General features: G+C 62.1%; 1 protein-coding gene across 4 annotated transcripts in view; it reads left to right on the top strand.

Moving 5' to 3' along the window:
* Nucleotides 1–22454, top strand: part of SMAD4 (SMAD family member 4) — a 72294-nt gene that overhangs the window by 1204 nt on the left and 48636 nt on the right. The gene's annotated exons all lie outside the window — the stretch shown is intronic.

Genomic DNA, 22454 nt, shown 5'->3' with positions numbered 1-22454 from the left:
CCAAACAGGAACCCCCTCCCACTACCAAACTTTTTAGTCTTGTGGTTTAACGGCCGGGCACCGTCCTGCCCCGGCCGGACATTCCCCCGCTGTCCCCACGCCGTCCCGCCCGCTGGAAAAGCCCCCGCAGCGGTTCTGTGGGGCTCTTCAGTCCTGTGGCCTCCGCATCCTCACCGGGATGCCGAGGACGGTGCTGGTTCTGCCTTCCCAGGGTGCACAAAGGCTGTTATAAACACGGAATGGTTCGTTCCCCGGTGCCGCTGCCTGCCGGCCCCGCGGTGCTCAGCCCGGGGCGCGCTGCTGGCCCCAGCCCCGGCTGGCTGTCCGGTGTATGGCCCTGGTGTCACAGCCCCAGCGGGACCCTGCTGTCCCCGCACCGCTCCCCGCCTCGTCTCTGCTGGGACAGCGCTCCCTGGACCCTGAGGCTGTCCCCTGGGGCTGTGCCCTGGGGCTGTCCCCTGTCCCCTGGGGCTGTGCCCTGGGGCTGTCCCCTGTCCCCTGGGGCTGTCCCCTGGGGCTGTCCCCTGTCCCCTGGGGCTGTGCCCTGGGGCTGTCCCCTGTCCCCTGGGGCTGTCCCCTGGGGCTGTCCCCTGGGGCTGTGCCCTGGGGCTGTCCCCTGTCCTCTGGGGCTGTCCCCTGGGGCTGTACCCTGGGGCTGTCCTCTATCCCCTGGGGCTGGACCTTGGGGGCTGTCCCCTGGCGCTGTCCCCTGTCCCCTGGGGCTGTCCCCTGTCCCCCGGGGCTGTCCCCTGGGGCTCCCCGCTCTCCAGGAGCCCGGTACAGCGCACAGCCCTGCCAGCCGGACCCGGCCCCAGCCCAGCGACACGGCACAGGGACACCTGGTCCTCCTGGCCCTGCCCTCACCCCGTCCCTGCGAACAGTTCCTTCCCACTCTGCATCCCTGAACCTCTCTGGGTTTGCTTGTTGCATAAGCACGCGTGTTTAATATTGATTCAGGAACTTTATTTCAAAGGGCTGAGGCCCGGGGAGAAGCAGCGGGTGCCTGACGCTGATTACCATTCCATTCCTGAGTAGATAGCTCTTTACATAACGCGTTCAGGCTGGGCTGGCACAGTGGGGGTGTGGGCTTTGAGAGGAATCCACTGATTTGGTGAGAACAAAGGTGCTGGGAGCAGCTCCTGGTGAGGAGCCGCTGTTGAGGTCCTGCAGGGATTTTAGGGCTCTGTTTCTGTTGTTAACTTTTGGTGGGGGCTGGAATTTTCCATGCCTGCCGAGGTGATTTTTTTTGTTGAGCTGTATCGAGCGCAGAGCGCGCTCTCACCGTGCAGATTGCTGTAAAGGGCAGATGTTATCTAGCACACGTCTTGCTGGGCTGTGGGAATCACCCCGCTCCTGTGCCGGCAGCGCTCCCCTCTCCCTCCCGGGAGGGGTTCTGGCAGATCACCAGGGTCAGGAGCCTCCCCAACAGCGAGGGGTCTCGCAGGGGTCGGCTTTGTCCTGTCACTGCACGGCCACCTCTGCCCTCCGCTGGGTTTTCAGGTGCTCCTGGGACCCCGGGGCTGGCCCTGGCCCGAGGTGTGTGCGGATTGGGGTGGCAGAGCAGCTCACTGGGACCCTGGGGCTGTCCCTGGGCTGTCCCGGGGCTGTCCCTGGGGCTGTCCCCTGGCTGTCCCTGGGCTGTCCCCGGGCTGTCCCTTGGCTGTCCCGGGGCTGTCCTCGGGCTGTCCCTGGGCTGTCCCTGGGCTGTCCCCGGGCTGTCCCCGGGCTGTCCCCGGGCTGTCCCCGGGCTGTCCCCGGGCTGTCCCTGGGCTGTCCCTGGCCCGAGGTGTGTGCGGCTCAGGGTGGCAGAGCAGTTCAGGTCCTGTGCAGACCTTCCTGCTCGGAGCGCACAGGAACCCGTGCTGAAAGGAGGAGATGTTCTCCAGCTGTGTGCTTTCTCAAAGAAACAAAAACGGCAGGGGGAGGAGTGTGAAGCTGAGCTCTCTGGGGTTTAAAACACCTGCTGGCAGCAGGGTTAGGTGTCCCCTCGAGGGCGGCGGGGGTTCGGGCGCGGTGTTTGCACTGTGCCAGCTGCTGGGACAGGAGTTGGAGCCCCGGGCGGCAGAAAGCCGGGCTGGCCCTGCTCCGGCCGCCCTCGGGGAGCGCTCCTGGGTAGAGCTGGGGGCGCGGCTGGGAGCTGGGAGCAGCAGACCTGCCCCGAGGAACGGCTGCTCCGGCTTCCCAGAGGTGAATCTGTGTCAAACCCAAGCCACTCAGCCCTTCCTCCTACTCTTCTCCCGTTCTCCTGCGCTGCCGTGTGTCTGAAATTCCGGTAGCTGCTGCCAGTGGGGTGAGGAGAGTTGATACCGGTGATTCAGATGCACGCACAAAAACAGTGTTCCGGGGAGCCGTCCCAGCGCTCTTCCCCTGCTCTCTGGTGCGAATTGTTCTCTCCTGGTGCCTTCCCAGTGCTCTTCCCCTGCTCTCTAGTGTGAATTGTTCTCTCCTCTGCAAACATTTTGCTGCCGTCCACCCGTGGGGCAAGTAGATAACGGTGTAATGTGCTGGAAAGTATCTGCAGTTTAAGCCCTTATCTCCCTCAAATCACGAGCTGCTTTTTGTTTTATGGGGTGATGGATTTTCCTCTGCCGTGCTGGTGGTAGAACTTGTGCCCGCGCGTTGTTGAACAGCAGAACTCGGCGGTGATGTTGTGGTGGTTAAAAACCATCACAGTGTGCGCTGCTCTCCTGGCGTCTCGGTGTTTGCCTGATTCTGGAGCTGATGCGGGAGCCCTTCTGGCCCGTTACTGGTGTAAAGGGTTCTGTCCAGGTGTCGCTTTGCAGGCTGTTGGTTGTTGTGGCGGTGGGTGTGGTGTCAGGGTGCTGTCAGTCTGTCCGGGACGGTGTTCCTCACGCATCACCCTCCAGAGCACCGGCGGCAGCTCTCAGCCAGCAGCTGCTGCTTTTCCAGAGGTTTATTTTAACAAGAACCACTGTCACCGCTGCAGCCTGGGGACAGCTCTGGGGACAGCTCTGGGGACAGCTGTGGGGACAGCTGTGGGCACAGCTCTGGGGACAGCTCTGGGGACAACTGTGGGGACAGCTCTGGGGACAGCTGTGGGGACAGCTCTGGGCACAGCTCTGGGGACAGTCCTGGGGACAGTCCTGGGGAGAGCTCTGGGGACAGCTCTGGGGACAGCTCTGGGGACAGCTCTGGGGACAGCTCTGGGGACAGTCCTGGGGACAGTCCTGGGGACAGCTGTGGGGACAGCTGTGGGGACAGCTGTGGGGACAGCTGTGGGGACAGCTCTGGGGACAGTCCTGGGGACAGCTGTGGGGACAGCTGTGGGGACAGCTGTGGGGACAGCTGTGGGGACAGCTCTGGGGACAGTCCTGGGGACAGCTCTGGGGACAGCTGTGGGGACAGCTCTGGGGACAGTCCTGGGGACAGTCCTGGGGACAGCTCTGGGGACAGCTCTGGGGACAGCTCTGGGGACAGTCCTGGGGACAGCTCTGGGGACAGCTCTGGGCACAGCTCTGGGTACAGCTCTGGGGACAGTCCTGGGCACAGCTCTGGGGACAGTCCTGGGGACAGTCCTGGGGACAGCTCTGGGGACAGCTGTGGGGACAGCTGTGGGGACAGTCCTGGGGACAGCTCTGGGGACAGTCCTGGGGACAGCTGTGGGGACAGCTGTGGGGACAGCTGTGGGGACAGCTGTGGGGACAGCTCTGGGGACAGCTGTGGGGACAGCTCTGGGGACAGTCCTGGGGACAGTCCTGGGGACAGCTCTGGGGACAGCTCTGGGGACAGCTCTGGGGACAGTCCTGGGGACAGCTGTGGGGACAGCTGTGGGGACAGCTCTGGGGACAGCTCTGGGGACAGCTCTGGGGACAGTCCTGGGGACAGTCCTGGGGACAGCTCTGGGGACAGCTGTGGGGACAGCTGTGGGGACAGCTCTGGGGACAGCTCTGAGGACAGCTCTGAGGGCAGCTCTGGGGACAGCTGTGGGCACAGCTCTGGGGACAGTCCTGGAGACAGTCCTGGGGACAGCTCTGGGGACAGTCCTGGGGACAGCTGTGGGGACAGCTCTGGGGACAGCTGTGGGGACAGCTCTGGGGACAGCTCTGGGGACAGCTCTGGGGACAGCTCTGGGGACAGTCCTGGGGACAGCTCTGGGGACAGCTGTGGGGACAGCTGTGGGGACAGTCCTGGGGAGAGCTCTGGGGACAGCTCTGGGGACAGCTGTGGGGACAGCTCTGGGGACAGCTCTGGGGACAGCTCTGAGGACAGCTCTGGGGACAGCTCTGTTCCCCCGGGGGTGTTTTGTCAGGATTTGTTTCCCTCTATCCCTGAGTGCCCGGAGTTCCCTGCATCCGTCCCTGGGACGGGGGTGGCATCGCCAGCCTCGTTGTGGCTGCGGTCTGTCACTTGTGACCTGCTGGGATCCCTTCTCAGGGGAAGGTGACGCTTTGGGACACCCTGGGGGTGGCTGCTGGTGGTGGTGGTGGTGAGGCTGCTGTGCATTTGGTGGCCACGGACGGTAGCCAGGCTGTGACAGGCGCTGTGACAGGGACAGAAGGACAGCGGTGTACCTGCTGGACCTGGGACACAGGGGCTGGTGTAACACACACACGGGCTGGTGTCACACACACACACAGGGTGTGTCACACACACACCGAGCTGGTATCACACATGTGTGCCACCTTTGTCACCACATCCCCACCCGCTGTACCGGCGGTGAGGCTGCGTTGTGCCGGGGAGCGTCCTGGTGGACCGAACTGAAGCGGTGCTGGGAATGTGTGTGGTGTGAGACACAGCCGGAACGGAACGGAAGGGAAGCGGTGCTGGGAATGTGTGCGGTGTGAGACACAGGCGGAACGGAACGGAAGGGAAGCGGTGCTGGGAATGTGTGCGGTGTGAGACACAGCCGGAACGGAACGGAACGGAAGCGGTGCTGGGAATGTGTGCGGTGTGAGACACAGGCGGAACGGAACGGAACGGAAGCGGTGCTGGGAATGTGTGCGGTGTGAGACACAGCCGGAACGGAACGGAAGCGGTGCTGGGAATGTGTGCGGTGTGAGACACAGCCGGAACGGAACAGAACGGAAGGGAAGCGGTGCTGGGAATGTGTGCGGTGTGAGACACAGGCGGAACGGAACGGAAGGGAAGCGGTGCTGGGAATGTGTGCGGTGTGAGACACAGGCGGAACGGAACGGAACGGAAGCGGTGCTGGGAATGTGTGCGGTGTGAGACACAGGCGGAACGGAACGGAACGGAAGCGGTGCTGGGAATGTGTGCGGTGTGAGACACAGGCGGAACGGAACGGAACGGAAGCGGTGCTGGGAATGTGTGCGGTGTGAGACACAGGCGGAACGGAACGGAAGCGGTGCTGGGAATGTGTGCGGTGTGAGACACAGCCGGAACGGAAGGGAAGCGGTGCTGGGAATGTGTGCGGTGTGAGACACAGCCGGAACGGAACGGAACGGAACGGAAGCGGTGCTGGGAATGTGTGCGGTGTGAGACACAGCCGGAACGGAAGGGAAGCGGTGCTGGGAATGTGTGCGGTGTGAGACACAGCCGGAACGGAACGGAAGCGGTGCTGGGAATGTGTGCGGTGTGAGACACAGCCGGAACGGAACGGAACGGAAGCGGTGCTGGGAATGTGTGCGGTGTGAGACACAGCCGGAACGGAACGGAAGCGGTGCTGGGAATGTGTGCGGTGTGAGACACAGGCGGAACGGAACGGAACAGAACCGGTGCTGGGAATGTGTGCGGTGTGAGACACAGGCGGAACGGAACGGAACGGAAGCGGTGCTGGGAATGTGTGCGGTGTGAGACACAGCGGGAACGGAACAGAACGGAAGGGAAGCGGTGCTGGGAATGTGTGCGGTGTGAGACACAGCCGGAACGGAACAGAACGGAAGGGAAGCGGTGCTGGGAATGTGTGCGGTGTGAGACACAGGCGGAACGGAACGGAAGGGAAGCGGTGCTGGGAATGTGTGCGGTGTGAGACACAGCCGGAACGGAACGGAAGCGGTGCTGGGAATGTGTGCGGTGTGAGACACAGGCGGAACGGAACGGAACGGAAGCGGTGCTGGGAATGTGTGCGGTGTGAGACACAGGCGGAACGGAACGGAACGGAAGCGGTGCTGGGAATGTGTGCGGTGTGAGACACAGCCGGAACGGAACGGAAGGGAAGCGGTGCTGGGAATGTGTGCGGTGTGAGACACAGCCGGAACGGAACGGAAGCGGTGCTGGGAATGTGTGCGGTGTGAGACACAGGCGGAACGGAACGGAACGGAAGCGGTGCTGGGAATGTGTGCGGTGTGAGACACAGGCGGAACGGAACGGAACGGAAGCGGTGCTGGGAATGTGTGCGGTGTGAGACACAGGCGGAACGGAACGGAAGGGAAGCGGTGCTGGGAATGTGTGCGGTGTGAGACACAGCCGGAACGGAACGGAAGCGGTGCTGGGAATGTGTGCGGTGTGAGACACAGCCGGAACGGAACGGAAGCGGTGCTGGGAATGTGTGCGGTGTGAGACACAGGCGGAACGGAACGGAAGCGGTGCTGGGAATGTGTGCGGTGTGAGACACAGCCGGAACGGAACGGAACAGAACCGGTGCTGGGAATGTGTGCGGTGTGAGACACAGCCGGAACGGAACGGAACGGAAGCGGTGCTGGGAATGTGTGCGGTGTGAGACACAGGCGGAACGGAACGGAAGGGAAGCGGTGCTGGGAATGTGTGCGGTGTGAGACACAGCCGGAACGGAACGGAACGGAACGGAAGCGGTGCTGGGAATGTGTGCGGTGTGAGACACAGCCGGAACGGAACGGAAGGGAAGCGGTGCTGGGAATGTGTGCGGTGTGAGACACAGGCGGAACGGAACGGAACAGAACCGGTGCTGGGAATGTGTGCGGTGTGAGACACAGCCGGAACGGAACGGAACGGAAGCGGTGCTGGGAATGTGTGCGGTGTGAGACACAGGCGGAACGGAACGGAACGGAAGCGGTGCTGGGAATGTGTGCGGTGTGAGACACAGGCGGAACGGAACGGAACGGAAGCGGTGCTGGGAATGTGTGCGGTGTGAGACACAGGCGGAACGGAACGGAACGGAAGCGGTGCTGGGAATGTGTGCGGTGTGAGACACAGGCGGAACGGAACGGAACAGAACCGGTGCTGGGAATGTGTGCGGTGTGAGACACAGGCGGAACGGAACGGAACGGAAGCGGTGCTGGGAATGTGTGCGGTGTGAGACACAGGCGGAACGGAACGGAACGGAAGCGGTGCTGGGAATGTGTGCGGTGTGAGACACAGCCGGAACGGAACGGAAGCGGTGCTGGGAATGTGTGCGGTGTGAGACACAGCCGGAACGGAACGGAACGGAAGCGGTGCTGGGAATGTGTGCGGTGTGAGACACAGGCGGAACGGAACGGAACGGAAGCGGTGCTGGGAATGTGTGCGGTGTGAGACACAGCCGGAATGGAACGGAAGGGAAGCGGTGCTGGGAATGTGTGCGGTGTGAGACACAGCCGGAACGGAACGGAAGGGAAGCGGTGCTGGGAATGTGTGCGGTGTGAGACACAGCCGGAACGGAACGGAAGCGGTGCTGGGAATGTGTGCGGTGTGAGACACAGCCGGAACGGAACGGAACGGAAGCGGTGCTGGGAATGTGTGCGGTGTGAGACACAGCCGGAACGGAACGGAAGCGGTGCTGGGAATGTGTGCGGTGTGAGACACAGCCGGAACGGAACAGAATGGAACGGAAGCGGTGCTGGGAATGTGTGCGGTGTGAGACACAGGCGGAACGGAACGGAAGGGAAGCGGTGCTGGGAATGTGTGCGGTGTGAGACACAGGCGGAACGGAACGGAACGGAAGCGGTGCTGGGAATGTGTGCGGTGTGAGACACAGGCGGAACGGAACGGAACAGAACCGGTGCTGGGAATGTGTGCGGTGTGAGACACAGCCGGAACGGAACGGAACGGAAGCGGTGCTGGGAATGTGTGCGGTGTGAGACACAGGCGGAACGGAACGGAAGCGGTGCTGGGAATGTGTGCGGTGTGAGACACAGCCGGAACGGAACGGAACGGAACGGAAGCGGTGCTGGGAATGTGTGCGGTGTGAGACACAGCCGGAACGGAACGGAAGCGGTGCTGGGAATGTGTGCGGTGTGAGACACAGCCGGAACGGAACGGAAGCGGTGCTGGGAATGTGTGCGGTGTGAGACACAGCCGGAACGGAAGGGAAGCGGTGCTGGGAATGTGTGCGGTGTGAGACACAGCCGGAACGGAACGGAACGGAAGCGGTGCTGGGAATGTGTGCGGTGTGAGACACAGGCGGAACGGAACGGAACGGAAGCGGTGCTGGGAATGTGTGCGGTGTGAGACACAGGCGGAACGGAACGGAACGGAAGCGGTGCTGGGAATGTGTGCGGTGTGAGACACAGCCGGAACGGAACGGAACGGAAGCGGTGCTGGGAATGTGTGCGGTGTGAGACACAGCCGGAACGGAACGGAACGGAAGCGGTGCTGGGAATGTGTGCGGTGTGAGACACAGCCGGAACGGAACGGAAGCGGTGCTGGGAATGTGTGCGGTGTGAGACACAGCCGGAACGGAAGGGAAGCGGTGCTGGGAATGTGTGCGGTGTGAGACACAGCCGGAACGGAACGGAAGGGAAGCGGTGCTGGGAATGTGTGCGGTGTGAGACACAGGCGGAACGGAACGGAACGGAAGCGGTGCTGGGAATGTGTGCGGTGTGAGACACAGCCGGAACGGAACGGAACGGAAGCGGTGCTGGGAATGTGTGCGGTGTGAGACACAGCCGGAACGGAACAGAAGGGAAGCGGTGCTGGGAATGTGTGCGGTGTGAGACACAGCCGGAACGGAACGGAACGGAACGGAAGCGGTGCTGGGAATGTGTGCGGTGTGAGACACAGCCGGAACGGAACGGAACGGAAGCGGTGCTGGGAATGTGTGCGGTGTGAGACACAGCCGGAACGGAAGGGAAGCGGTGCTGGGAATGTGTGCGGTGTGAGACACAGGCGGAACGGAACGGAACGGAAGCGGTGCTGGGAATGTGTGCGGTGTGAGACACAGCCGGAACGGAACGGAACAGAACCGGTGCTGGGAATGTGTGCGGTGTGAGACACAGCCGGAACGGAACGGAAGGGAAGCGGTGCTGGGAATGTGTGCGGTGTGAGACACAGCCGGAACGGAACGGAACGGAAGCGGTGCTGGGAATGTGTGCGGTGTGAGACACAGCCGGAACGGAACGGAAGCGGTGCTGGGAATGTGTGCGGTGTGAGACACAGCCGGAACGGAACAGAATGGAACGGAAGCGGTGCTGGGAATGTGTGCGGTGTGAGACACAGCCGGAACGGAAGGGAAGCGGTGCTGGGAATGTGTGCGGTGTGAGACACAGGCGGAACGGAACGGAAGCGGTGCTGGGAATGTGTGCGGTGTGAGACACAGCCGGAACGGAACGGAACGGAAGCGGTGCTGGGAATGTGTGCGGTGTGAGACACAGCCGGAACGGAACGGAACGGAAGGGAAGCGGTGCTGGGAATGTGTGCGGTGTGAGACACAGCCGGAACGGAAGGGAAGCGGTGCTGGGAATGTGTGCGGTGTGAGACACAGCCGGAACGGAACGGAAGGGAAGCGGTGCTGGGAATGTGTGCGGTGTGAGACACAGGCGGAACGGAACGGAAGCGGTGCTGGGAATGTGTGCGGTGTGAGACACAGCCAGAACGGAACGGAAGGGAAGCGGTGCTGGGAATGTGTGCGGTGTGAGACACAGCCGGAACGGAACGGAACGGAAGCGGTGCTGGGAATGTGTGCGGTGTGAGACACAGGCGGAACGGAACGGAACGGAAGCGGTGCTGGGAATGTGTGCGGTGTGAGACACAGGCGGAACGGAACGGAACGGAAGCGGTGCTGGGAATGTGTGCGGTGTGAGACACAGCCGGAACGGAACGGAAGGGAAGCGGTGCTGGGAATGTGTGCGGTGTGAGACACAGCGGGAACGGAACGGAAGCGGTGCTGGGAATGTGTGCGGTGTGAGACACAGCCGGAACGGAACAGAATGGAACGGAAGCGGTGCTGGGAATGTGTGCGGTGTGAGACACAGCCGGAACGGAAGGGAAGCGGTGCTGGGAATGTGTGCGGTGTGAGACACAGCCGGAACGGAACGGAAGGGAAGCGGTGCTGGGAATGTGTGCGGTGTGAGACACAGCCGGAACGGAAGGGAAGCGGTGCTGGGAATGTGTGCGGTGTGAGACACAGGCGGAACGGAACGGAACGGAAGCGGTGCTGGGAATGTGTGCGGTGTGAGACACAGCCGGAACGGAACGGAAGCGGTGCTGGGAATGTGTGCGGTGTGAGACACAGCCGGAACGGAACGGAAGCGGTGCTGGGAATGTGTGCGGTGTGAGACACAGCCGGAACGGAACGGAAGGGAAGCGGTGCTGGGAATGTGTGCGGTGTGAGACACAGCCGGAACGGAACGGAAGCGGTGCTGGGAATGTGTGCGGTGTGAGACACAGCCGGAACGGAACAGAATGGAACGGAAGCGGTGCTGGGAATGTGTGCGGTGTGAGACACAGCCGGAACGGAAGGGAAGCGGTGCTGGGAATGTGTGCGGTGTGAGACACAGCCGGAACGGAACGGAAGGGAAGCGGTGCTGGGAATGTGTGCGGTGTGAGACACAGGCGGAACGGAACGGAACGGAAGCGGTGCTGGGAATGTGTGCGGTGTGAGACACAGCCGGAACGGAACGGAAGGGAAGCGGTGCTGGGAATGTGTGCGGTGTGAGACACAGCCGGAACGGAACGGAACGGAAGCGGTGCTGGGAATGTGTGCGGTGTGAGACACAGCCGGAACGGAACGGAACGGAAGCGGTGCTGGGAATGTGTGCGGTGTGAGACACAGGCGGAACGGAACGGAAGGGAAGCGGTGCTGGGAATGTGTGCGGTGTGAGACACAGCCGGAACGGAACGGAAGGGAAGCGGTGCTGGGAATGTGTGCGGTGTGAGACACAGGCGGAACGGAACGGAACGGAAGCGGTGCTGGGAATGTGTGCGGTGTGAGACACAGGCGGAACGGAACGGAAGGGAAGCGGTGCTGGGAATGTGTGCGGTGTGAGACACAGCCGGAACGGAACGGAAGCGGTGCTGGGAATGTGTGCGGTGTGAGACACAGCCGGAACGGAACGGAACGGAAGCGGTGCTGGGAATGTGTGCAGTGTGAGACACAGCCGGAACGGAACGGAACAGAACCGGTGCTGGGAATGTGTGCGGTGTGAGACACAGCCGGAACGGAACGGAAGGGAAGCGGTGCTGGGAATGTGTGCGGTGTGAGACACAGGCGGAACGGAACGGAACGGAAGCGGTGCTGGGAATGTGTGCGGTGTGAGACACAGCCGGAACGGAACGGAACGGAAGCGGTGCTGGGAATGTGTGCGGTGTGAGACACAGGCGGAACGGAACGGAACGGAAGCGGTGCTGGGAATGTGTGCAGTGTGAGACACAGCCGGAACGGAACGGAACGGAAGCGGTGCTGGGAATGTGTGCGGTGTGAGACACAGCCGGAACGGAACGGAACGGAAGCGGTGCTGGGAATGTGTGCGGTGTGAGACACAGCCGGAACGGAACGGAAGCGGTGCTGGGAATGTGTGCGGTGTGAGACACAGGCGGAACGGAACGGAAGGGAAGCGGTGCTGGGAATGTGTGCGGTGTGAGACACAGCCGGAACGGAACGGAACGGAAGCGGTGCTGGGAATGTGTGCGGTGTGAGACACAGGCGGAACGGAACGGAAGCGGTGCTGGGAATGTGTGCGGTGTGAGACACAGCCGGAACGGAACGGAACGGAAGCGGTGCTGGGAATGTGTGCGGTGTGAGACACAGCCGGAACGGAACGGAAGCGGTGCTGGGAATGTGTGCGGTGTGAGACACAGCCGGAACGGAACGGAAGCGGTGCTGGGAATGTGTGCGGTGTGAGACACAGCCGGAACGGAACGGAAGGGAAGCGGTGCTGGGAATGTGTGCAGTGTGAGACACAGCCGGAACGGAACGGAAGGAAGCGGTGCTGGGAATGTGTGCGGTGTGAGACACAGCCGGAACGGAACGGAAGGGAAGCGGTGCTGGGAATGTGTGCGGTGTGAGACACAGCCGGAACGGAACGGAAGGGAAGCGGTGCTGGGAATGTGTGCGGTGTGAGACACAGGCGGAACGGAACGGAACGGAAGCGGTGCTGGGAATGTGTGCGGTGTGAGACACAGGCGGAACGGAACGGAACGGAAGCGGTGCTGGGAATGTGTGCGGTGTGAGACACAGCCGGAACGGAACGGAAGCGGTGCTGGAATGTGTGCGGTGTGAGACACAGCCGGAACGGAACGGAACGGAAGCGGTGCTGGGAATGTGTGCGGTGTGAGACACAGGCGGAACGGAACGGAACGGAAGCGGTGCTGGGAATGTGTGCGGTGTGAGACACAGCCGGAATGGAACGGAAGGGAAGCGGTGCTGGGAATGTGTGCGGTGTGAGACACAGCCGGAACGGAACGGAAGGGAAGCGGTGCTGGGAATGTGTGCGGTGTGAGACACAGCCGGAACGGAACGGAAGCGGTGCTGGGAATGTGTGCGGTGTGAGACACAGCCGGAACGGAACGGAACGGAAGCGGTGCTGGGAATGTGTGCGGTGTGAGACACAGCCGGAACGGAACGGAAGCGGTGCTGGGAATGTGTGCGGTGTGAGACACAGCCGGAACGGAACAGAATGGAACGGAAGCGGTGCTGGGAATGTGTGCGGTGTGAGACACAGGCGGAACGGAACGGAAGGGAAGCGGTGCTGGGAATGTGTGCGGTGTGAGACACAGGCGGAACGGAACGGAACGGAAGCGGTGCTGGGAATGTGTGCGGTGTGAGACACAGGCGGAACGGAACGGAACAGAACCGGTGCTGGGAATGTGTGCGGTGTGAGACACAGCCGGAACGGAACGGAACGGAAGCGGTGCTGGGAATGTGTGCGGTGTGAGACACAGGCGGAACGGAACGGAAGCGGTGCTGGGAATGTGTGCGGTGTGAGACACAGCCGGACGGAACGGAACGGAACGGAAGCGGTGCTGGGAATGTGTGCGGTGTGAGACACAGCCGGAACGGAACGGAAGCGGTGCTGGGAATGTGTGCGGTGTGAGACACAGCCGGAACGGAACGGAAGCGGTGCTGGGAATGTGTGCGGTGTGAGACACAGCCGGAACGGAAGGGAAGCGGTGCTGGGAATGTGTGCGGTGTGAGACACAGCCGGAACGGAACGGAACGGAAGCGGTGCTGGGAATGTGTGCGGTGTGAGACACAGGCGGAACGGAACGGAACGGAAGCGGTGCTGGGAATGTGTGCGGTGTGAGACACAGGCGGAACGGAACGGAACGGAAGCGGTGCTGGGAATGTGTGCGGTGTGAGACACAGCCGGAACGGAACGGAACGGAAGCGGTGCTGGGAATGTGTGCGGTGTGAGACACAGCCGGAACGGAACGGAACGGAAGCGGTGCTGGGAATGTGTGCGGTGTGAGACACAGCCGGAACGGAACGGAAGCGGTGCTGGGAATGTGTGCGGTGTGAGACACAGCCGGAACGGAAGGGAAGCGGTGCTGGGAATGTGTGCGGTGTGAGACACAGCCGGAACGGAACGGAAGGGAAGCGGTGCTGGGAATGTGTGCGGTGTGAGACACAGGCGGAACGGAACGGAACGGAAGCGGTGCTGGGAATGTGTGCGGTGTGAGACACAGCCGGAACGGAACGGAACGGAAGCGGTGCTGGGAATGTGTGCGGTGTGAGACACAGCCGGAACGGAACAGAAGGGAAGCGGTGCTGGGAATGTGTGCGGTGTGAGACACAGCCGGAACGGAACGGAACGGAACGGAAGCGGTGCTGGGAATGTGTGCGGTGTGAGACACAGCCGGAACGGAACGGAACGGAAGCGGTGCTGGGAATGTGTGCGGTGTGAGACACAGCCGGAACGGAAGGGAAGCGGTGCTGGGAATGTGTGCGGTGTGAGACACAGGCGGAACGGAACGGAACGGAAGCGGTGCTGGGAATGTGTGCGGTGTGAGACACAGCCGGAACGGAACGGAACAGAACCGGTGCTGGGAATGTGTGCGGTGTGAGACACAGCCGGAACGGAACGGAAGGGAAGCGGTGCTGGGAATGTGTGCGGTGTGAGACACAGCCGGAACGGAACGGAACGGAAGCGGTGCTGGGAATGTGTGCGGTGTGAGACACAGCCGGAACGGAACGGAAGCGGTGCTGGGAATGTGTGCGGTGTGAGACACAGCCGGAACGGAACAGAATGGAACGGAAGCGGTGCTGGGAATGTGTGCGGTGTGAGACACAGCCGGAACGGAAGGGAAGCGGTGCTGGGAATGTGTGCGGTGTGAGACACAGGCGGAACGGAACGGAAGCGGTGCTGGGAATGTGTGCGGTGTGAGACACAGCCGGAACGGAACGGAACGGAAGCGGTGCTGGGAATGTGTGCGGTGTGAGACACAGCCGGAACGGAACGGAACGGAAGGGAAGCGGTGCTGGGAATGTGTGCGGTGTGAGACACAGCCGGAACGGAAGGGAAGCGGTGCTGGGAATGTGTGCGGTGTGAGACACAGCCGGAACGGAACGGAAGGGAAGCGGTGCTGGGAATGTGTGCGGTGTGAGACACAGGCGGAACGGAACGGAAGCGGTGCTGGGAATGTGTGCGGTGTGAGACACAGCCAGAACGGAACGGAAGGGAAGCGGTGCTGGGAATGTGTGCGGTGTGAGACACAGCCGGAACGGAACGGAACGGAAGCGGTGCTGGGAATGTGTGCGGTGTGAGACACAGGCGGAACGGAACGGAACGGAAGCGGTGCTGGGAATGTGTGCGGTGTGAGACACAGGCGGAACGGAACGGAACGGAAGCGGTGCTGGGAATGTGTGCGGTGTGAGACACAGCCGGAACGGAACGGAAGGGAAGCGGTGCTGGGAATGTGTGCGGTGTGAGACACAGCCGGAACGGAACGGAACGGAAGCGGTGCTGGGAATGTGTGCGGTGTGAGACACAGCCGGAACGGAACGGAACGGAAGCGGTGCTGGGAATGTGTGCGGTGTGAGACACAGCGGGAACGGAACGGAAGCGGTGCTGGGAATGTGTGCGGTGTGAGACACAGCCGGAACGGAACAGAATGGAACGGAAGCGGTGCTGGGAATGTGTGCGGTGTGAGACACAGCCGGAACGGAAGGGAAGCGGTGCTGGGAATGTGTGCGGTGTGAGACACAGCCGGAACGGAACGGAAGGGAAGCGGTGCTGGGAATGTGTGCGGTGTGAGACACAGCCGGAACGGAAGGGAAGCGGTGCTGGGAATGTGTGCGGTGTGAGACACAGGCGGAACGGAACGGAACGGAAGCGGTGCTGGGAATGTGTGCGGTGTGAGACACAGCCGGAACGGAACGGAAGCGGTGCTGGGAATGTGTGCGGTGTGAGACACAGCCGGAACGGAACGGAAGCGGTGCTGGGAATGTGTGCGGTGTGAGACACAGCCGGAACGGAACGGAAGGGAAGCGGTGCTGGGAATGTGTGCGGTGTGAGACACAGCCGGAACGGAACGGAAGCGGTGCTGGGAATGTGTGCGGTGTGAGACACAGCCGGAACGGAACAGAATGGAACGGAAGCGGTGCTGGGAATGTGTGCGGTGTGAGACACAGCCGGAACGGAAGGGAAGCGGTGCTGGGAATGTGTGCGGTGTGAGACACAGCCGGAACGGAACGGAAGGGAAGCGGTGCTGGGAATGTGTGCGGTGTGAGACACAGGCGGAACGGAACGGAACGGAAGCGGTGCTGGGAATGTGTGCGGTGTGAGACACAGCCGGAACGGAACGGAAGGGAAGCGGTGCTGGGAATGTGTGCGGTGTGAGACACAGCCGGAACGGAACGGAACGGAAGCGGTGCTGGGAATGTGTGCGGTGTGAGACACAGCCGGAACGGAACGGAACGGAAGCGGTGCTGGGAATGTGTGCGGTGTGAGACACAGGCGGAACGGAACGGAAGGGAAGCGGTGCTGGGAATGTGTGCGGTGTGAGACACAGCCGGAACGGAACGGAAGGGAAGCGGTGCTGGGAATGTGTGCGGTGTGAGACACAGGCGGAACGGAACGGAACGGAAGCGGTGCTGGGAATGTGTGCGGTGTGAGACACAGCCGGAACGGAACGGAAGGGAAGCGGTGCTGGGAATGTGTGCGGTGTGAGACACAGCCGGAACGGAACGGAAGCGGTGCTGGGAATGTGTGCGGTGTGAGACACAGCCGGAACGGAACGGAACGGAAGCGGTGCTGGGAATGTGTGCAGTGTGAGACACAGCCGGAACGGAACGGAACAGAACCGGTGCTGGGAATGTGTGCGGTGTGAGACACAGCCGGAACGGAACGGAAGGGAAGCGGTGCTGGGAATGTGTGCGGTGTGAGACACAGGCGGAACGGAACGGAACGGAAGCGGTGCTGGGAATGTGTGCGGTGTGAGACACAGCCGGAACGGAACGGAACGGAAGCGGTGCTGGGAATGTGTGCGGTGTGAGACACAGGCGGAACGGAACGGAACGGAAGCGGTGCTGGGAATGTGTGCAGTGTGAGACACAGCCGGAACGGAACGGAACGGAAGCGGTGCTGGGAATGTGTGCGGTGTGAGACACAGCCGGAACGGAACGGAACGGAAGCGGTGCTGGGAATGTGTGCGGTGTGAGACACAGCCGGAACGGAACGGAAGCGGTGCTGGGAATGTGTGCGGTGTGAGACACAGGCGGAACGGAACGGAAGGGAAGCGGTGCTGGGAATGTGTGCGGTGTGAGACACAGCCGGAACGGAACGGAACGGAAGCGGTGCTGGGAATGTGTGCGGTGTGAGACACAGGCGGAACGGAACGGAAGCGGTGCTGGGAATGTGTGCGGTGTGAGACACAGCCGGAACGGAACGGAACGGAAGCGGTGCTGGGAATGTGTGCGGTGTGAGACACAGCCGGAACGGAACGGAAGCGGTGCTGGGAATGTGTGCGGTGTGAGACACAGCCGGAACGGAACGGAAGCGGTGCTGGGAATGTGTGCGGTGTGAGACACAGCCGGAACGGAACGGAAGGGAAGCGGTGCTGGGAATGTGTGCAGTGTGAGACACAGCCGGAACGGAACGGAAGGGAAGCGGTGCTGGGAATGTGTGCGGTGTGAGACACAGCCGGAACGGAACGGAAGGGAAGCGGTGCTGGGAATGTGTGCGGTGTGAGACACAGCCGGAACGGAACGGAACGGAACGGAAGCGGTGCTGGGAATGTGTGCGGTGTGAGACACAGCCGGAACGGAACGGAAGGGAAGCGGTGCTGGGAATGTGTGCGGTGTGAGACACAGGCGGAACGGAACGGAAGCGGTGCTGGGAATGTGTGCGGTGTGAGACACAGCCGGAACGGAACGGAACAGAACCGGTGCTGGGAATGTGTGCGGTGTGAGACACAGCCGGAACGGAACGGAAGCGGTGCTGGGAATGTGTGCGGTGTGAGACACAGCCGGAACGGAACGGAAGGGAAGCGGTGCTGGGAATGTGTGCGGTGTGAGACACAGGCGGAACGGAACGGAACGGAAGCGGTGCTGGGAATGTGTGCGGTGTGAGACACAGCCGGAACGGAACGGAAGGGAAGCGGTGCTGGGAATGTGTGCGGTGTGAGACACAGCCGGAACGGAACGGAAGCGGTGCTGGGAATGTGTGCGGTGTGAGACACAGCCGGAACGGAACGGAAGCGGTGCTGGGAATGTGTGCGGTGTGAGACACAGCCGGAACGGAACGGAAGGGAAGCGGTGCTGGGAATGTGTGCGGTGTGAGACACAGCCGGAACGGAACGGAAGCGGTGCTGGGAATGTGTGCGGTGTGAGACACAGCCGGAACGGAACAGAACGGAACAGAAGCGGTGCTGGGAATGTGTGCGGTGTGAGACACAGCCGGAACGGAACGGAAGCGGTGCTGGGAATGTGTGCGGTGTGAGACACAGGCGGAACGGAACGGAAGCGGTGCTGGGAATGTGTGCGGTGTGAGACACAGGCGGAACGGAACGGAACGGAAGCGGTGCTGGGAATGTGTGCGGTGTGAGACACAGCCGGAACGGAACGGAAGGGAAGCGGTGCTGGGAATGTGTGCGGTGTGAGACACAGCCGGAACGGAACAGAACGGAAGGGAAGCGGTGCTGGGAATGTGTGCGGTGTGAGACACAGCCGGAACGGAACGGAACGGAAGCGGTGCTGGGAATGTGTGCGGTGTGAGACACAGCCGGAACGGAACGGAACGGAACGGAAGCGGTGCTGGGAATGTGTGCGGTGTGAGACACAGCCGGAACGGAACGGAACGGAACGGAAGCGGTGCTGGGAATGTGTGCGGTGTGAGACACAGCCGGAACGGAACGGAAGCGGTGCTGGGAATGTGTGCGGTGTGAGACACAGCCGGAACGGAACGGAAGGGAAGCGGTGCTGGGAATGTGTGCGGTGTGAGACACAGCCGGAACGGAACGGAAGGGAAGCGGTGCTGGGAATGTGTGCGGTGTGAGACACAGCCGGAACGGAACGGAAGCGGTGCTGGGAATGTGTGCGGTGTGAGACACAGCCGGAACGGAACGGAACGGAAGCGGTGCTGGGAATGTGTGCGGTGTGAGACACAGGCGGAACGGAACGGAACGGAAGCGGTGCTGGGAATGTGTGCGGTGTGAGACACAGCCGGAACGGAACGGAAGCGGTGCTGGGAATGTGTGCGGTGTGAGACACAGGCGGAACGGAACGGAAGCGGTGCTGGGAATGTGTGCGGTGTGAGACACAGGCGGAACGGAACGGAACGGAAGCGGTGCTGGGAATGTGTGCGGTGTGAGACACAGCCGGAACGGAACGGAAGGGAAGCGGTGCTGGGAATGTGTGCGGTGTGAGACACAGCCGGAACGGAACAGAACGGAAGGGAAGCGGTGCTGGGAATGTGTGCGGTGTGAGACACAGCCGGAACGGAACGGAACGGAAGCGGTGCTGGGAATGTGTGCGGTGTGAGACACAGCCGGAACGGAACGGAACGGAACGGAAGCGGTGCTGGGAATGTGTGCGGTGTGAGACACAGCCGGAACGGAACGGAACGGAACGGAAGCGGTGCTGGGAATGTGTGCGGTGTGAGACACAGCCGGAACGGAACGGAAGCGGTGCTGGGAATGTGTGCGGTGTGAGACACAGCCGGAACGGAACGGAACGGAAGCGGTGCTGGGAATGTGTGCGGTGTGAGACACAGGCGGAACGGAACGGAAGCGGTGCTGGGAATGTGTGCGGTGTGAGACACAGCCGGAACGGAACGGAACGGAAGCGGTGCTGGGAATGTGTGCGGTGTGAGACACAGCCGGAACGGAACGGAACGGAAGCGGTGCTGGGAATGTGTGCGGTGTGAGACACAGGCGGAACGGAACGGAAGCGGTGCTGGGAATGTGTGCGGTGTGAGACACAGGCGGAACGGAACGGAACGGAAGCGGTGCTGGGAATGTGTGCGGTGTGAGACACAGCCGGAACGGAACGGAAGGGAAGCGGTGCTGGGAATGTGTGCGGTGTGAGACACAGCCGGAACGGAACGGAAGGGAAGCGGTGCTGGGAATGTGTGCGGTGCGAGACACAGGCGGAACGGAACGGAAGGGAAGCGGTGCTGGGAATGTGTGCGGTGTGAGACACAGCCGGAACGGAACGGAAGCGGTGCTGGGAATGTGTGCGGTGTGAGACACAGCCGGAACGGAACGGAAGGGAAGCGGTGCTGGGAATGTGTGCGGTGTGAGACACAGCCGGAACGGAACGGAACGGAAGGGAAGCGGTGCTGGGAATGTGTGCGGTGTGAGACACAGGCGGAATGGAACGGAAGGGAAGCGGTGCTGGGAATGTGTGCGGTGTGAGACACAGGCGGAACGGAACGGAAGCGGTGCTGGGAATGTGTGCGGTGTGAGACACAGCCGGAACGGAACGGAAGGGAAGCGGTGCTGGGAATGTGTGCGGTGTGAGACACAGGCGGAACGGAACGGAACGGAAGCGGTGCTGGGAATGTGTGCGGTGTGAGACACAGCCGGAACGGAACGGAAGGGAAGCGGTGCTGGGAATGTGTGCGGTGTGAGACACAGGCGGAACGGAAGGGAAGCGGTGCTGGGAATGTGTGCGGTGTGAGACACAGCCGGAACGGAACGGAAGGGAAGCGGTGCTGGGAATGTGTGCGGTGTGAGACACAGCCGGAACGGAACGGAACGGAAGCGGTGCTGGGAATGTGTGCGGTGTGAGACACAGGCGGAACGGAACGGAAGGGAAGCGGTGCTGGGAATGTGTGCGGTGTGAGACACAGCCGGAACGGAACGGAACGGAAGCGGTGCTGGGAATGTGTGCGGTGTGAGACACAGCCGGAACGGAACGGAAGCGGTGCTGGGAATGTGTGCGGTGTGAGACACAGCCGGAAAGGAACGGAAGCGGTGCTGGGAATGTGTGCGGTGTGAGACACAGGCGGAACGGAACGGAAGGGAAGCGGTGCTGGGAATGTGTGCGGTGTGAGACACAGCCGGAACGGAACGGAACGGAAGCGGTGCTGGGAATGTGTGCGGTGTGAGACACAGGCGGAACGGAACGGAAGCGGTGCTGGGAATGTGTGCGGTGTGAGACACAGCCGGAACGGAACGGAACGGAAGCGGTGCTGGGAATGTGTGCGGTGTGAGACACAGCCGGAACGGAACGGAAGCGGTGCTGGGAATGTGTGCGGTGTGAGACACAGCCGGAACGGAACGGAAGCGGTGCTGGGAATGTGTGCGGTGTGAGACACAGCCGGAACGGAACGGAAGGGAAGCGGTGCTGGGAATGTGTGCAGTGTGAGACACAGCCGGAACGGAACGGAAGGGAAGCGGTGCTGGGAATGTGTGCGGTGTGAGACACAGCCGGAACGGAACGGAAGGGAAGCGGTGCTGGGAATGTGTGCGGTGTGAGACACAGCCGGAACGGAACGGAACGGAACGGAAGCGGTGCTGGGAATGTGTGCGGTGTGAGACACAGCCGGAACGGAACGGAAGGGAAGCGGTGCTGGGAATGTGTGCGGTGTGAGACACAGGCGGAACGGAACGGAAGCGGTGCTGGGAATGTGTGCGGTGTGAGACACAGCCGGAACGGAACGGAACAGAACCGGTGCTGGGAATGTGTGCGGTGTGAGACACAGCCGGAACGGAACGGAAGCGGTGCTGGGAATGTGTGCGGTGTGAGACACAGCCGGAACGGAACGGAACGGAAGCGGTGCTGGGAATGTGTGCGGTGTGAGACACAGGCGGAACGGAACGGAACGGAAGCGGTGCTGGGAATGTGTGCGGTGTGAGACACAGCCGGAACGGAACGGAAGGGAAGCGGTGCTGGGAATGTGTGCGGTGTGAGACACAGCCGGAACGGAACGGAAGCGGTGCTGGGAATGTGTGCGGTGTGAGACACAGCCGGAACGGAACGGAAGCGGTGCTGGGAATGTGTGCGGTGTGAGACACAGCCGGAACGGAACGGAAGGGAAGCGGTGCTGGGAATGTGTGCGGTGTGAGACACAGCCGGAACGGAACGGAAGCGGTGCTGGGAATGTGTGCGGTGTGAGACACAGCCGGAACGGAACAGAACGGAACAGAAGCGGTGCTGGGAATGTGTGCGGTGTGAGACACAGCCGGAACGGAACGGAAGCGGTGCTGGGAATGTGTGCGGTGTGAGACACAGGCGGAACGGAACGGAAGCGGTGCTGGGAATGTGTGCGGTGTGAGACACAGCCGGAACGGAACGGAACGGAAGCGGTGCTGGGAATGTGTGCGGTGTGAGACACAGCCGGAACGGAACGGAAGGGAAGCGGTGCTGGGAATGTGTGCGGTGTGAGACACAGCCGGAACGGAACAGAACGGAAGGGAAGCGGTGCTGGGAATGTGTGCGGTGTGAGACACAGCCGGAACGGAACGGAAGGGAAGCGGTGCTGGGAATGTGTGCGGTGTGAGACACAGCCGGAACGGAACAGAACGGAAGGGAAGCGGTGCTGGGAATGTGTGCGGTGTGAGACACAGCCGCAACGGAACGGAAGGGAAGCGGTGCTGGGAATGTGTGCGGTGTGAGACACAGCCGGAACGGAACGGAACGGAACGGAAGCGGTGCTGGGAATGTGTGCGGTGTGAGACACAGCCGGAACGGAACGGAAGGGAAGCGGTGCTGGGAATGTGTGCGGTGTGAGACACAGGCGGAACGGAAGGGAAGCGGTGCTGGGAATGTGTGCGGTGTGAGACACAGCCGGAACGGAACGGAACAGAACCGGTGCTGGGAATGTGTGCGGTGTGAGACACAGCCGGAACGGAACGGAAGCGGTGCTGGGAATGTGTGCGGTGTGAGACACAGCCGGAACGGAACGGAAGGGAAGCGGTGCTGGGAATGTGTGCGGTGTGAGACACAGGCGGAACGGAACGGAACGGAAGCGGTGCTG

The sequence above is a fragment of the Poecile atricapillus genome, chromosome Z, assembly GCF_030490865.1.
Source record: "Poecile atricapillus isolate bPoeAtr1 chromosome Z, bPoeAtr1.hap1, whole genome shotgun sequence".
Classification (NCBI taxonomy): Eukaryota; Metazoa; Chordata; class Aves; order Passeriformes; family Paridae; genus Poecile; species Poecile atricapillus.
This window is presented reverse-complemented; position numbering and strand designations above follow the sequence as displayed.